The sequence below is a fragment of the Prinia subflava genome, chromosome Z, assembly GCF_021018805.1.
Source record: "Prinia subflava isolate CZ2003 ecotype Zambia chromosome Z, Cam_Psub_1.2, whole genome shotgun sequence".
Taxonomy (NCBI): domain Eukaryota; kingdom Metazoa; phylum Chordata; class Aves; order Passeriformes; family Cisticolidae; genus Prinia; species Prinia subflava.
In genome coordinates this window covers 50,298,897-50,314,666 of record NC_086283.1, presented here as the reverse complement: position 1 = coordinate 50,314,666, position 15,770 = coordinate 50,298,897, and the positions used below count along the sequence as shown (strand labels likewise).

Sequence of the window (15,770 nt, the reverse complement as noted above, 5' to 3'; positions counted from 1 at the left end):
AGCGGGTGGCGGCTGAACTGAAAGCAACTCGAATCAGGCTTTTTTTTTTTTTTTTTTTTTTTTTTTTTTTTCTCTGTTAGACGTTTCCTCCCCTTCCTTTTCCACTCCGTTTTAATGAACGTCATGAGCTTGAGGTTACGTAACTCGGTGTTCTGTACAGCGTCTACGGAGATGTGTTGATTATGTCTGATGAGGGGGAAGCCAGGTGACGTGAGATGATATCTTAGGGAGCTACGGTTTTAGAGCACGGACTGAATACTTTCAGTTTCAGGCCAAGATCACCAAGGTAAAAGACAGAGGCTAATGTGCTTTACTGACCTGGTAGAGGCTATCTTAAATAGATTTCGTCTCCAAGATTTTGGGAAACAGGTTAGAGATTAAAATAAAAGCACTAACTTTATCCTTTCTATTCAACATGCAAAGTACAGAGCATTTGTGCTTGGTGGTAAGCAGGAGAAGAAATTTCAGTGAGAGCTCCAGTTAGAACCACGACAGCAACCAACTTTATCGGAAAGAATAAGTTATCTTTAGTTTAATGGCTGTTGGAGCGTCTGATGGCTCACAGCTGCACTGTACTTACACGGGATTCCAAGAGTGACATACAACAATACAGCAGACCTCTTCTAATGATCCCGGTGTCATGGTAGAACGAGCAGATACTTATTATTGAACCTGATGGTGGTTAAAGCATCTGTATGTGAAACCTAGCCGTCTTTAGTACAGAAGACAGCGATAGCTTGACTAGCATTCTCTTCTGTTGTTGATTTTCTGTTTTCAGAAGGGGGAATTCTGTTTTTAGTTTCAGGACAGAAGGGCTGTAGACCATATAATAATAATTTCACTAAAAATTATTTTTTTAAAGCCACAATATTTAACAAAAATTACTTTCTGAAAGGTTTGAAGTTTTTCAGAGTATTCCATTAGCAAATACCTGTTTGTGGTTCTATGCAGACTTTATGGTTGCAATGATAAGCTGACTTTTGTGAAGTAATCATGGCAATGGATTCATCCGAAATAAATATAAGTAATTATCACTTCCCTTGACAAAAATACCAAGCATCAAAAATGAAAGTTATGTGTGTGTGAAATGACCATAGTATTTAAAAAAGGTAATACATGTTCACTGCAATAACCTCTAAGGTGAGATGCTTTGCTTTGAGCATCAAAGCACTTCAGCCTGAAATGATAAAATGGAGTGCCTTGACAAAATTCTGTGAAGGACTGGTCTAACTTCTGGTACATGTGACATGCACATGGAAAAATCCAGAGAAATAAAATTGGCTTTTATTTATTTTTAGGTTGTGCATACAATTATTATTTTTTGTGGGGATAGTTTACAAAAATCACTAGTATTTAAAATGCCTTGGAATTTTAAACAAGTATACCTTGTTTCCTTGGTCTAGTACACCACAAAGTAGTTCTCAATGTTAAGCAAGACAGAAGAAAAAAGCAACATTCATATAACACTTGCTGATTATGTCCAATGCACGTTTTGTGCTTCTGTCTTGGTGAAGTGCGAGTAGGTCCCACTAAGTAGTGGGAGGGCTTCTGAGGAACTTGCTTCAGTATTCATTATGGAGTACCTTTGTTCCTGTAATACAGTTAGAACATATCATCATATACTTGACTTAAATAGGCTGCTTTGTTTAAGAAAACTTCAGCTAACCATGTGACAGTTTAGGGTTTAGTCATTTGACTGACTGTTATTTTTGTCTTTCCAAAATGATGTTACATTAATTTTGAAAGTACTGATGTATTTTGTATGAGTTTGTAATACAGGATGTCTATTTTTACACTGCAGAAACTCATACTAAACCATTATGAATTTTTTAGGGATACTTTAGAGGAGAAGTAAGCAAACTTGTCATCTACTATTTGGCTTGAAAAGGTATCCTGTAAAAGAAATTTTGAAAATTTTGACCGGCATAAGCAAAAATGCATCTCTAGTCTTTCAAGTACTGTGTGAAACAAAACTCAGGTTTAAAAGATGTCTGTTATGTTTGCTCTAAAGATTTTGAAATGTGTAGAATTAGTTATTGACCTGTTTGTACAAAATTACAATTGTTTATCATTTTCTAAAGAACAGAGATCTGTCCTCTCGCTCAAAAGGTATCCTAAGTCCATTGTGGAAATGGTCATCTGTTGCAGGATAGCTTCATAGCCCCAAGAAGGAGGTATGTCATATTTGTTTCTGAAGATTATTTTTTACCTTTGCCTTGCTTAAAGTACTGCTGATTTTTCAGGAACTTAACCATTGCTTTGGATGTCCTAAGGGAAGTAATTGGTGCAGGGAGAAAAGGGAAAGTGAGAGATCTCAAAGTATGCAAATACCTTCATAAATAGAAAGAAGGTGACCTTCAGGTAGATTTTTAATTTTTTTTTTTTTACACTCTGGGTATGGAGGTTCTTGTTAGAGTGAAACAGATTAGATTCATTATTGGTTTTGATTGGGGCATGGAGGTGGGATTTTGTTAATATTCTGTATATATAAATTAAATGTGATTGTCAGTAGGCATATGGAAAAAAGTGGCTGACTTGGTATGAACCTGTGAAACAGTGCATCACTTTAGAAACTTGTCCTCTTCCTGCTTTGAAAAACAGTGCCCACTCCTTCCCACCCCCAGTCACCAGAAACTTAGATGAAAATATCCACCAAATCTATGCATTCTGAATTCTGAATTCTCTGAAGAATATTGATGTGTTACTGCATTTGTAGTATTACAAAGGCTAAAGTAGCTTAATGAAGCACAGATGTGAAGTTGAACTAAAGTGCTTTTTAATGTACTGAAATACATGCATAACACAGAGCACAAAAGATCATCTCAAAGGTGAAAAAGAGGTGAGGCAACATTGGTGAAGTACCAAGTGCTCTAACTGATAAGATAAATTAGAGATAAAGAGTCAAAAACAAATTCTCCAATGTGCATGTAGGCAAGCGTTGGCTTCCAAATGAAGGGAGTGATTGTTTTTAAGAGTGATGGAGAGCTGTAAGCTTTGTTATCTGGACCTGTTCATTATCTGGAACTGACTGGATCTGTTCAGTAATAGAATATAGCAAGGCAGATTCAACTAGTAGAGGTTAAGTTTTAATAGGAAACAATGATCATCTAGTTGATTACAGGGAACAGGATAGGATCTAGAGATTCTTACACATTGCCACCTACTAAGTTATTTTGAAGAGCTTTTTCTTATTCTCCTTGCTTTTATCATCGAATCAGTGAATTTTTAAGGTTGGAAAAATCCTTCAAGTCCAGCCATCAACTCAGCAACACCATCACGTTCACCATTACACCACCTCCTCAAGTGCCATAACACACACTTTTATGAACACTTCCAGAGAGGGTGACTCCACAACTTTCTTGGGCAGTTTGTTTTAATGTTTTACAACTCTTACCTGCCTCTAGGGGGGCTAACCATTATCTTATAAAATTTTCTGTTTATTTTAGCTGTATTGTCTGATCCTGGAAATCATGCTGTACAGCTTACTTAGCAGTAAATACTTCTTTAGTAGCCTGCAAAAATGCAGGAACTGAAGAGCCTATCTTTGTCTGAAGACTTGTGTCTCTGCATAAATGTCAGTAATTTGTGACTCAATTCATTGCTTGTATTGCCTTGTCAACAATACTAAATGAACACAATATGATTTATGTAAACTTGTAAGCTTCTTTATTTAACTTATTACATCTCTGATGTCCTTACCTTTCCACACAATGTGTAGATTGGTAAATATTTGTTACGTTCTCTAAATCCATGGATTGTACCATTAAAAGGTATATTCCTAAGACTGAATTTCCTACAAATCATAAAGTTATTAAAATGGGAAAAGACCTCTAAGTCCAACCTTTGACTAAACACCACCATGTCAACTAAACCGTAGCCCTAAGTTGCATGTCTAGTCATTTATTGAGCACTTCCTGGGATGGTGATGCCACCACCTCTCTGGTTAGCTTGTTCCAATGCTTAGCAGCTCTTCCAGTGACAAAATTCTTTCTCATGTCCAACGTGCACCTGCTCTAGCATATCTTGAGGCTATCTGTTCTTCTCCAGTTGCTAATTGCCTGGGAAAAGAGGCCGACGCTTGCCTGCTACACTCTCAGGTAGTTGTAAGAGAGGGATAAGGTCGCTTCTGAATGTCCTTTTCTCCTTTTTCTCCAGGCTAAACACCTCCAGCTCTCTCCACTGCTTCTCATAAGACTTGTGTTCCAGCCCTTTCATCAGCTCCATTGCCCTTCTCTGGACACAGTCCACATATGTCAAGGTCCCAGGTCAGGATCTGCTGTTGACCTCTAGGTCTTTTTCAGCTGGGCAGCTTTCCAGTCTCTTTTCCCCCAAGCTTGTAGGTCAGCGAGGTTGTTGTGACCCAAGGGTTGGTCTCAGCACCTTATTGAACCTCATACTCAGCTGAGTATCATTGATCCAGCCTGAGCTCATTGATCCAGCCTGTCCAGATCCCTATGCAGAGCCTTCCTATCCTCCAGCAGACCAACTCTCCCACACGACTTGGTGTCATCTGCAAATCGAGGTGCTATTCGATCCCCTCATCCAAATAAGTGATAAAGACATTAAACACATTAAACACTGGGGGCCAGCCCCAGCAGTGACCCCTAGCAAACTGCAGTAGTGATTGTCAGCCAGATAACTCCACCAACACCCCCAGCCCAGCCATCCATCTAGTTTTTAACCCAGCAAACTGAACCTGTCTAAGTCATGAGCAGCCAGTTTCTCCAGGAAGAAGCTGTGGGGGGGAGGGTATCAAAGGCTTTACTAAAGTCCAGGTAGACAACATCCATAGCCTTTTTGCTATGTGGGTCACTTGATGCATGCCTGGCTCCCCATCAAGCTTTTACTTGATGGATCTATAATACGCCATCATCTTATTTTCCAATTTATTATTTGCTCTGGTTAAATTAAATGTAAATTGTTTGGAATAATTTTGTATGCTTGCTAAAAGATTTTGCATGGAGTGTTCAAAATTTTGTGAAATCAAAAGAATAATGAATCATTATATTAACTCTTCATAACAAATTCAATGGATAAACAATTCACTTTTGCACACAGCATTGTGTTTGAAAACAAAGCTAGGGCATATTCTTGCTGTCTCATATAAGTAAAATGCATCTGAATTGGTGAGAATTGTTATATAAATGTGATCACCAATGGCCTGCTACTCCATTTGTACACCAGAGTTAGGTTTTTTAAAGGCAAATTTGTTCTTCATAGAAGCAAATCCTAAACTTGGAACCTGCCAAAACAACCAATTCTAGGTTCAATTGTTCAGTAACCTTTTAACTTTCCCTAAACAAACGTTTAGCTAGTAAAAATATGAGTTCTGCATAGAACAGTCTTTTGGGTTAAATAATCAAGATGAATATTCAGTTATGTTCTGAATTTTTTGTTTACACTGAGTGAAAAATATTAATAGATTTCAGTAACTGATATGAGTATTTTAATTAGGCCCATTTCAATCATTCTTTTTTTTTTTTAATGAAATCACACTTTTTGCCAGTCTCAAATTAATTTGAGCTACTGTTAGGTCCTCTTTTTTCCATAGAAAATTCTCGTATTTTTAATTGATTTATTTTTGTCATGTGCCAGGACACATACAGAGCTGTTTTAAAACACTATTTTCATAACTAACTTAAATAAACTGACTCTGACTTCAAAATACTTGAGAGATTTTTATCTACACCCCCTTTATTTGTCCTTTACTTGCCAGAGCCTGCCTGATACTATTTTTGTCTTTGCCTGCGTCATACTTCAGTTTATTCAATATCTTCTCCTTTGCTTTAGACAGAGCTATGCATTTAAAATAATTCCACTAATAGAATTCACAGACAACTTGTAGCTGTACTGAATTCTGTTTTAAGTATTCTTGTACCCATTTCCCAGTGTGACCAGTGTTACGGAACAAGTGAGACTGTTCCTACCTGTTGCCAATGCACTGGCAAAGTTCTGCATTCTCTTAACATGCTCTTCTCATTCATGCTAGATACCTGGAGAAACTTGTAAGAGAGGGAGGAAGTTCCTTCCCAATACATGTGTGTGTTGTGATCATAGCCCATGGGTTTACAAGTTCTAGGAACTGTAATTAATGTTGAATTATTTTCTGGAGAAAGACCATGTGAGTAACTGAATAAATGGACAACTGACTATCCATTTTTGTTAATATGGTGGGTGAAGACTTAAAATGTGTATAAGCAGTTATGCATAAATAGGAGATAGGAGGATGAGGATCTCCCATCTGTCATACCTCAACAAAATTAGTTCACTGCTCCTCACTTTAATGGTTTCTGCTGACTTGCCAGTACAGCAGCTTTGTTCTGTGTCCATAAGGTATGGATGTGTATGCTCACTGTGCAGATCATCTGTGTACCATTGCGTGGATGATAAGCAGAACTTTCTAACGCTGTAACCCCAGCTAAAGGACTAACAAACAATAACTGTAAATCATCCTTCAGGTGAATCAGCCCTGTGGAAGAGTTGCAAACTGTCACACAAAATGCACAGCTATCGCTTAGACAATAGAAAAGTGTTGACTATCTTTGTTCTTGCCTTTGTGAGCAGATTGAATGATGTGTGTAGGGCAGGGTCTGCAAGTAGCCAGGTATCTGTACTTTGAAGGATAACATAAATAAAAGTGTAAATTTGAAGGATCTGAAATCTCCTTTGTGCTGAACAAGAATTAGAATGGGTAAGTCCATGGATACAATGTTATTGGGAAATCAGCTTTGCATAGTTCTAGTAGCGAGTGTGCCTTTATTACTGGTGTAAGTGGGATTTAAACTTGATTTCAGTTTGACGGCTTTTTACTAAAGGGCTGCTTTTCCCATGTCGGATTTGTAAACTTGGTATAAAGATTTGGCCACAGATTCTTGCTATTTTCTTCATTTGAGGAACTTCATGAAAAAGGAAATACCTGGTTGTTCCAGTTTAACAAGTGTCAGAGAGGGAGATTAAATACTTCTACACTTCTACAAGTCATCAGCGATACTGATGCATGGTTCAAAACCAGGTGCTAGGCACATGGAGGTTAATTTGCCATAAAATGTTTTGTTAAGCATATGAAGTACTACTTTTCTTTTGCAAAGATCCTCAGGGGAAATGGGTGGCCGGCATGTGAGGAGGCATAAAAAGCCTTTGACTAATGAATCACTATGAATTTTCTTACTTGCTTCTGTGGCACCTCAGTGCCCTGGGCAGTAGAATTCTTTGGGTTCAGGTGCTTACCTGCCACAAGAAACGGTGTGTAAATGTTGGACTGGGGGGAAGCACCCCACGAAGGTATTGCAGAATCATGGAATCCGTCAGGTTGAAAGGGACGACAGTGGGTTATCTGGACCAACCTCCCTGCTTGGGCAAGGTTATCCTAGAGCACAGGGCACAGGATTGTATCCAGAGGATTCTTGAGTATCTCCAGTGAGGGAGACTCCACAACCTCTCTAGACAGTCTGTGCCGGTGCTTGGTCACCTGCACAGCAAATAAGTTATTCCTCGTGTTCACGAGGAACTTCCTGTGCATCCGTTTGTGCCCATTGCCTCTTGTCCTACTGCTCCCGAACTACCGAGAAAAGCCAGCTTCCATCCTCTTCCTCTCCCCCGCCTCCCCACTAGATACTTGTGCATCTCACAGAAGCATGGACTGCTCAGGCGTGAGCGGCGGGCGCGGGGCGCGGCCAGCCGGGGAGATACTGGTGCGGCTGCCGCTGCATCCGTGCGCTTCTCACGGCCGGACGGGCCGGGCACGGCGGCGGCGGCGGCGGCGCTTGCGCGCGGGCGGGGCGCGGCGGGGCCGGTGACGCGCTGCGGTGCGGGCAGGTCCTGCCGCCGCCGCACGGGCACGGCGGGGGCGCAGCGCGGAGCCGCCGCCCCCGCCTGAGCGCCGCGGGGTGAGTGGGGGCTCCCCGCCTGCCGCCAAGGTGAACCCCGCGGGCGGGCATCGCCTTGGGCAGGGCGGAGCGGGCCGCAGCGGGGCAGGGCCGCGGCCGGGATCGGGACTGGGACTGGGACTGGGGCGGGGCGGGGTTCCTCTGTGCCGGGCTCTCCGGGGCTGCCGGGCGCGTCCCTGCGGGCACCGGTGGATGTGTGCGGGGCCGCTCGGGCACGGCGGGTCTCTCGGGAGCCGCGCCCTGCGCTCTCTCGCCGCGGAGATGGTGGCAGGCCGTACGGTAGGAGCGGTGCCTGGTTTCCGGGCCTGGCGGCGGTCGGGTCTGCCCGCGGCGCGGGCTGGAGCCGCCGGTGGCACGGAGCCCCGCGGCCGGCGCGGGACGGTCTTGTCCCTGCGCTGGGTGCGGCGCGCAGCCGGCCCGTGCGCGCTTCCCGCTCTGCCGGCGGCCCTGCAGCAGCCGGGGCTGCGGGGAGCCCTGGCCCTGCCGGCCCCGAGCGCCGCGGCTCTGCCCCCGCTGCCCCGCCGGAGGGGCGACCCAGCGTGGGCATGGGGCGGAAAATGCGGCGGCTGGGGTGACATTTGCCTTTTGTGCCGTGCGACTTGGCCTGCCCGGCGTCTGTTGCCCTTAACGCTCTGTGGGTAGGAGTTTGTTAACATTTGGGGTTTGGTTTTTCTTTCTCTTTCTTTTTCTTTTTTTCCTTTTCATGCCTTTTCTTGCAGTGGTGGAAATCTAGCACAGCAAGTATTTCTTTGTAGGTACTGGTTCAAAATGCTCGACGAAGAAGGTTTGAGAAGTAGGTCGCATATCAGGGTAGGGTAGTGTTTCTCTTCAGTGTAAACTGCTTTAATGTACCGAGCTTTGTGTGAGATGTTTAGAAATCCTCAGCTGGACGAACCGTTATGGTTACTTAGAGCAGTAAGCTTTCTATAGGATGTATAGGCAAAAAGTGAATTCATTTGTACCTATATGGTGTAAAAACACCAGGAAACTTTAGTATAGCCTTGTGGTGTTAATGTTGATTTTTGTGTATTAGTTTTTCCAGCATTAGAAACTTAGCTCTCCAATGAGTGTATTCTTGTGAATGATGTTCCTTTAAAAAATGCATGTCTGCACTACTTTTATAGGTTATACGTCATGAAAAGGCTTCTCTGTTTTGCAGGTAGCTTTCAGTGTTTATTTTGTGTAACACTGAGTGGCTGGATATTGCTGGTGGGATAGCCCCACCTTATGGTTAATCCTTCACTGAAATTATACTTATGACCAAAGAGTTTTTCTGAAAATTATACCTCATACTGTGTGTTGTCAGTGCAAGTCTGTTTTGGAATATCTTTATGTCTTGGGCTCAGGAGTATCAAACAAGAGGATCTTCTTTCCTACTGAACATCAAGATAATTTTAACTCGTGGTTTCTGATGTTTCAATTCACTACTGTGATTGGGTGTTTTATGCTAGTATAAATTAAGCAAAATACTTTTTTAAAAAAACCCCCTTTTTTAAAAAAGTTTCATTAAAAAAAAAAAAAACTTCTACTTTTTTCAAAAAGAGTGGAAATGACCTCAAATGAAGAATAGTCCTGGTGTGTTAAGTGACACCTGATACATGTTTGTGTGAAGCAATACCTGATACTCAGGCTTAATTTTCAGTTCAGGTGTTGGAGGTATTGGTGTGCTCATATTTTAGTTTACATGTTCAAGGAGTTCACAGATTATTTTCCAAACTGAAATTTTTGAGCTTAAAAAATATACAGTTGTATTGGCAGAAGATTTATATTAGTTATCTTACTGCTGCTGGGAGCAACTTCCCTGAAATTACATGTAGTGAGAAGCTACATGTAAAGAGAAAAAGGAGAAGGGCTTGCTGAAGTCCTTTTAGCTTACAGAAGGAGTCTGCTATTTCATCTTGTGTTTAGGTTTTAGTTTAGGAAAGACATTCAGCTTTTCACTCAGCAGCTTGTCAGCAGTGTGTCTCATGATTAGAAGCTTTGCAGTCTTTAAAATTCATGGTGATACTCTGCTAGACATAGTTGGGGATCACCTGTTTTTTGGCTCTTGATGTGTTATTTGAAACGTCTCCTTGAATTCCAGTATCTGTGAGCCTCTTGCTCTTAGGAGATTGCTCCCGGGATACAAATTGCTAATGTCCCAAAGCACTGAGTGCTAATCAAGCTGGCCTGGCTCTGGAGTATAACTGTAGTAATTGAGGTGTTGAAACTCCTCCTGAAGAACTTAGAGGGGAAGTCAGGTTTCTGGGAGTGAGCGTGAGAGTGCTGAACAAGGCAGCTGCTTGTGTGAGTGCTTAGGAGAGATTTGTAACAGCAGTGTATCTCTGGGTATGTTTTCAGGCCCTGCACTATCCACAGCTTAACTGTCCAATATCCTGTGCTAAGCATCAAGAAGATTATGAACTATCCAGTGTGTGTACTGGACACACGGATGACTCAGCATGGTTTCCATTTGGAAATGCAGTAACCATAGAAAGACTGGAAGTAGCAAAGAGGAGGGAGCACCCAAACATCCTTCCTTTCTTTTGCAACAACTGCAGAGGCAACAGTCCTGAAAATGTCACTCTAAAATATCTAGTATATTAGAAGGCACATAAAAACTTCTACTACATCCTTTATAAAATTAAAAATTTCTGAGAAACAAGGTATCCAGGGCTTTGCATACTAGAGGTAGGTAATACTGTTTTTAATTGTTCCAAATGTAGTTCATAAGCTAAATGGTACAAATCAAGATTTTGAAAGTGAGAATGGTTACTGGGAGTATTATGGGTTGTTGTTTGTGTTTCTGCACACCAGTGAGGTTGAAGGGTTTGAAGGGTTTCAAGTATATTTGAATAGATAAATCTGCAACATGGAGCCCTGGATTTTTTGTTTTGTTTTGGGTTGGTTTTGTTTGGGTTTTTTTTCTTTTTTCTTTTTTCTTTTTTCTTTTTTCTTTTTTCTTTTTTCTTTTTTCTTTTTTCTTTTTTCTTTTTTCTTTTTTCTTTTTTCTTTTTTCTTTTTTCTTTTTTCTTTTTTCTTTTTTCTTTTTTCTTTTTTCTTTTTTCTTTTTTCTTTTTTCTTTTTTTTTCATCTGGATTAAAACCAGGATTGAGAGATTGCTTTACTCAGTTTGTGAACTAGGAAGTAGATCTTTGAGCTGATGTTTTTACAGACTGACCTTACCTATCAAGACAGTGTAACCCAAAGCAGCAATCACTGGGTTAGGTGCTAGAAAGCACCTCTGACATTGTTAATCTATACATACATGTAACTCTGTGTTTTGCTTTGTATCCAAAGCTTGGTGCAATCCAAAATATTTTCAAAGCTAAAGCTCAGACTTCACTTTGATTATCACGAAGCTAACATTGACATTTGCCACTCTATTAGGCTTTTCCAAGAGCTGGCAAAAGTTGCTAGGTTTCCAGTTCTTGTTCAGCCCTTGGTGCAGGGAAATACTTATATTCTGCTGTGGCCATCCTTTTCCTTCTGGCTATTTTTATTGCTTCCTTCTCCCTCTCTGTGCCATTCACCTTCTACCTGATAAAAAGGTTATGCCGGCTGGGCAAGAAGTAGCTGACTTTTGCAGTATTCCTGTCAGCTTAAATCACATAAGCTTTGAACGTGATACTATGTGACCCTGATGACAGCGAGCTTGTCATATCTTGAAGTAACCCTATGCTTGCAATGCCAGTAACTTTCTAGGAGCTTCTTTCCAGGCAAGAAAGAAAGTACTGGTGATTTATTCTGCTCCTTTCCCAACAAATGCTTTTCTTGTTTGCTTGCTTAGCTTTTTTGGCTACTTTTGTCAGACTTTGTTTTTACAGTCAAGTGGACTGGTAGTAATGGCTGCATGGCATAGTTGGCAGCCTGCTGTAAAGGACTTTGGTGCTTTAGTCATCTGTGAAGTTTTATGTATATCATTTTGAACGTCTGAATTTATGCTGCAGTTTATCTAGTCACGTCAAAAAGTCGTCATTTTGCTATAATGCAGCAATGGGTAAGCTAATCAGCTGACTTTTTTGTTCCCTACTATGAATATTTATAGCAAATGTCATAAGGGAAAGGCATTAACTGATTTTCAAAAGTATTTTTTCTTTGACTAGTGAAGGTTGTTAGCCTTTTCATTTTGTTTTAGATTTACAAATTAGACTCTTTTCCACCAAAAACTTATTTTTTTCTGCTTAGAGGAGCTGGATAGTCATTATATAAGGGATTATTTTCTGCATTTCCACATAAAGTCTTAAAATTACATCTGGAAGAAAAATATCTGTAGTTTTTCTACTATATTGAACAAACCTTTTCTCATGGAAGAAATACTTTTAAGGTAGTTTAGGTATGTTATAATACATTGATGGCGCTAAAATGTTTTGTACTGTTATATATTAAAGTCTTTGGAAGAGGTAGCTGTTCAGTGTGTGCTCAAGGCCATTCCATCCTATTTAAAAAAACAAACAGCTGGTCCTGATAATTGACTCTTTCTGGGCTATTGACTAGGGCTTTAATTGCTGTGAAACACAGCGTAAGATTCGACATGGAGGGGGACGTCTCTGTTTTTGTTTTCCAGTGCTTGTAAAGAGTCAGGAACTGGGCTAGGAATAGTCGACTTCAGGAAACAGATTCTCACTACCACGTTACTTATCGTCCTTTATGTATATGGTTCTGTACTGAATTGTGATTGAGTAAAATGTAGTGTCTGCCAACTTGAAACTTAACTGTGGAGCTTGAAGGATTTCTCCAGATTTTTAGGATTGTTTACAGGTAACCAAAGCTTTTATGGATTGTTCTGTGGATTGAGCTTTTAGGATATAAAGCAGTTTGTAACTGCTAGTTACTCTGGCATCCCCAAATAACTTGTGAGATTTTTTTACCTAACATCAGGCGTCGTGTTTTTATTAAGGAAATTGTTCACATGCAATAACTTTGCTAGTTTACATGGTTTTAAAATAGAACTGCATTCTTGAAAAAACAACCCACAACCAACCATTTTTTCAAAAAGATAGTTGTATAAGTTGTCATTTGAGACACTGAACTGGAAAACAATATGTTACGTATGAAAGACTAAAGGATTAAATAGACAAAGGAGCTATTTAAGGTGTAATTGCTGAAACTTCTGCAAATGGGCAGTCCTCCTTATGGTGCAAGAGGATGAAATGGGAGAGACTGCACCACTGTATTAATAGCAGTGGCCATTTCTTACTGCTTTCAAAGAAAGAATATTCTGCTGTCCTGGTGAATAATTATTTTGTGTAATGTAGGTAACATACTGCTCATTTCTGTGTAGTATGTTGTTAGTGTGGTTTTGCCATATATAGAATGCTAGTTATCATGGTGTTTACCTGCTCTCTACAAGCTTTTTGGGTAGGTTGCTGTTGGGACAGAGACCATGACTCTTGCTGGTTGTCCTGAATTTTTTACACAGAGTATATTCCTACAAGTGTAAATTCACTTAGGTAAACAGTCTGTTCTTGCAAACAATTTACTTCAAGGTTTAAAAATGTAAACCACAAGTGGTATTTTGGAATTCAGATTGCCTAGAGCACAAAGAATGCAGAAGTCTTTTTATATGGTTTTGTTTAAACAGATTTATAAGTACATCGAAAAAGAATATTTTGACCCATGAATAGCTGCTGAGACTTCGGGATGCATGAAATGAGGTAGTATGAAAGGTGCATTTGTTTGTGATTTAATCTGCACCGAACTGGGGGAACTCACATGTACTTCTATGAGAGGTAGAAGTGCTTTTGGAAGCATACCTCAGAAAGCAAACACCTTCGGGGTTTCAATATAGGTTTTCTTCTACCTATCATTTGTGAACATCTAAATAATTACATGTTTTCTCAGTTCATATTTATGGGTTTTCTGTTTAATTTTTAATGTGTTGCATTTTGACACTATTCTGTCACCTGAGATTTTGTACTTCTTCCATTTTTTGCATACTAATTTGCCCTTTTTTTGTACTGTAGCATTTACCAAAGATTTTATTCAGCTACTTGCTTGCTCTATCTGATAAGTAAGTACACATCAAAATAATGACTTAGTTGCTGCAGACTTGTTCGTGGTTACTTTTTTTCACCTTTCAAATCAGTAGCTTTGTGATAATCAAAAGTGAAGTCTGAGCTTTTGCTTTGAAAATGTTTTGGGTTGCACCAAGCTTTGGATACAAAGCAAAACACAGAGATATGTATGTATAGATGAACAATCTTACAGATTTTGCAGAGCTATTGTGGTAGATAGACATAAAAAACTTAAATTTTGTTTTTTCTCTTGGTAAGTATAATGTGATATGTGGTTCTAGCAACTCCTCTGTTTGTGATAATAAGATACCATGTTTTACTGTATACTGAACTGATGCAAAAATATGCCTTTCTATATAATATTTATTAAGAAAATAAGTTTCTGGAAAATAAAAACTTAAGAGAATATGGTGCAAGTAGAACAGATTCAGTAGTATTGGTAAGCTTTCTGTATCCATACTTGATTTTGATTTTTCTGGTTTTACTTGATAAGAACTGTGGGGTTTTTTGGAATGTAATTACAAAGTACTTTACAGGAAAATCCTAGTATTAGCCATGGAAAATTTCAGACATCTCTGGCTCTTTGGAGTAATCTATTCTCTGGTTGTGTTTTTTGCTGTTGTTGTTGTTGGGATTTTGTGGGGTTTTAAAAAATTATTTGGTTGGTTTTCTTGTGTGTGGTTGTTTGATCTTGCTAGTTTCTTGAGGGGCGAGAGGTTTTTAAGTAAAGAAAATGCAAAAGTACTTCAGTATTTTTTTTTTTTAATTACATTTATTCTTCCAAGGCAGGCATGTTCTGTGTTAAAGTATCTTGGTCTATTGAACATATGAATTCTGTTTATGTAAATTGAGAATGTCCTTCAGCTTCAGTAACAGAGAGATTATCCTTGATTTCACAAGAGAAAAATTTTATAGCAGGATTTTAGCATGAAAACTCTCAGTGGTTTTCAGAGGTGGAATTTCTGCCAGTTTCTGTGAGGAAGAAAAACCTAACACAAAAGTAGAGGTGCTGTTGGTTAAAATAAAAGTTTTGAGCCTCAGATGTGACATTATTTTGTGTTTAATTTATGAGAATTTTTTTCAACTATGATGTTATTAAAATGACAGCAGAAATGCTCAGCACTAAGCTGTTTTAATGGTGGCTATGTGTTTTTTCTTCCTAGTGTCTAACCTAAACCTTCCTCCTTTCAGTTTAAAGCAATTGTGTTGCCTCTTGTGTCAGTAAAATCTCCTCTGAATCCTGTTACGACATCTGACCAGAACTATTGCTGTCTTGGAGAGGCTGAGCAATAGTACATATATATATATCAACTTAGTATTCAGGAGGATGGAGTCTGTACAAGTCCTCTGTAGGCACTCCCAGTAAGGCCTAATAGACACATCTGAATATGAGATCTGAACGAAACAGTGCAAGTTTATTTCTTTAGCCATTGTTTTGAGCAAAAGAAAATTGGCTCGTGATTGTCCTTGCCATTTGGTAGAGTATTTTTGTGGTTAGAGTATTTATCCAAGAGCTAGAAGTTCCATGGATTCCATGTTATTCTTAGATTTTGGCAAATGCCAAAATTTCATATGAAAGGTAAATACTTGGAGGGGGTATGCTCTTCACTTTTGCATGAGTGTCAAATTTTCAGGGTATTGAAAAGGTGGATCAGCAGAGAGGGTGACTCAGTGGTTCAGTGATAAAGAATTCACCTAGGAGTGAGGTAAATATGTGCTTTTCTGAGGAGAAAGGAAAATGTGAAAATTATATGTAACTTCATGCAGGCCATTTATTTTATTGTACTGTTGACAGCATTATTACAGCATTTATTACAGTGCAGCTTTCTGATCTTGTGAAGACTGCCTATTTCCCCTGTCTGGATGGGAGGATGAATGAGATAACATT

General features: G+C 39.7%; 1 protein-coding gene across 9 annotated transcripts in view; it reads left to right on the top strand.

Annotated features, from left to right (window-relative positions):
* Positions 1–7,775: 7,775 nt before the first annotated feature.
* AGTPBP1 (ATP/GTP binding carboxypeptidase 1) overlaps positions 7,776–15,770 on the top strand; it is a 66,666-nt gene continuing 58,671 nt past the window's right edge. For 4 of the 9 annotated variants that reach the window (XR_010083433.1, XM_063422212.1, XM_063422218.1 and 1 more), the window contains exon 1: positions 7,782–7,916. The gene's annotated coding sequence lies outside the window, so the exon portion shown is untranslated. Of the gene's footprint in view, positions 7,917–8,015; positions 8,166–10,226; positions 10,557–15,770 lie in introns of those variants that run through there. The other 5 variants (XM_063422215.1, XM_063422217.1, XM_063422216.1 and 2 more) reach the window with 5 other exon arrangements.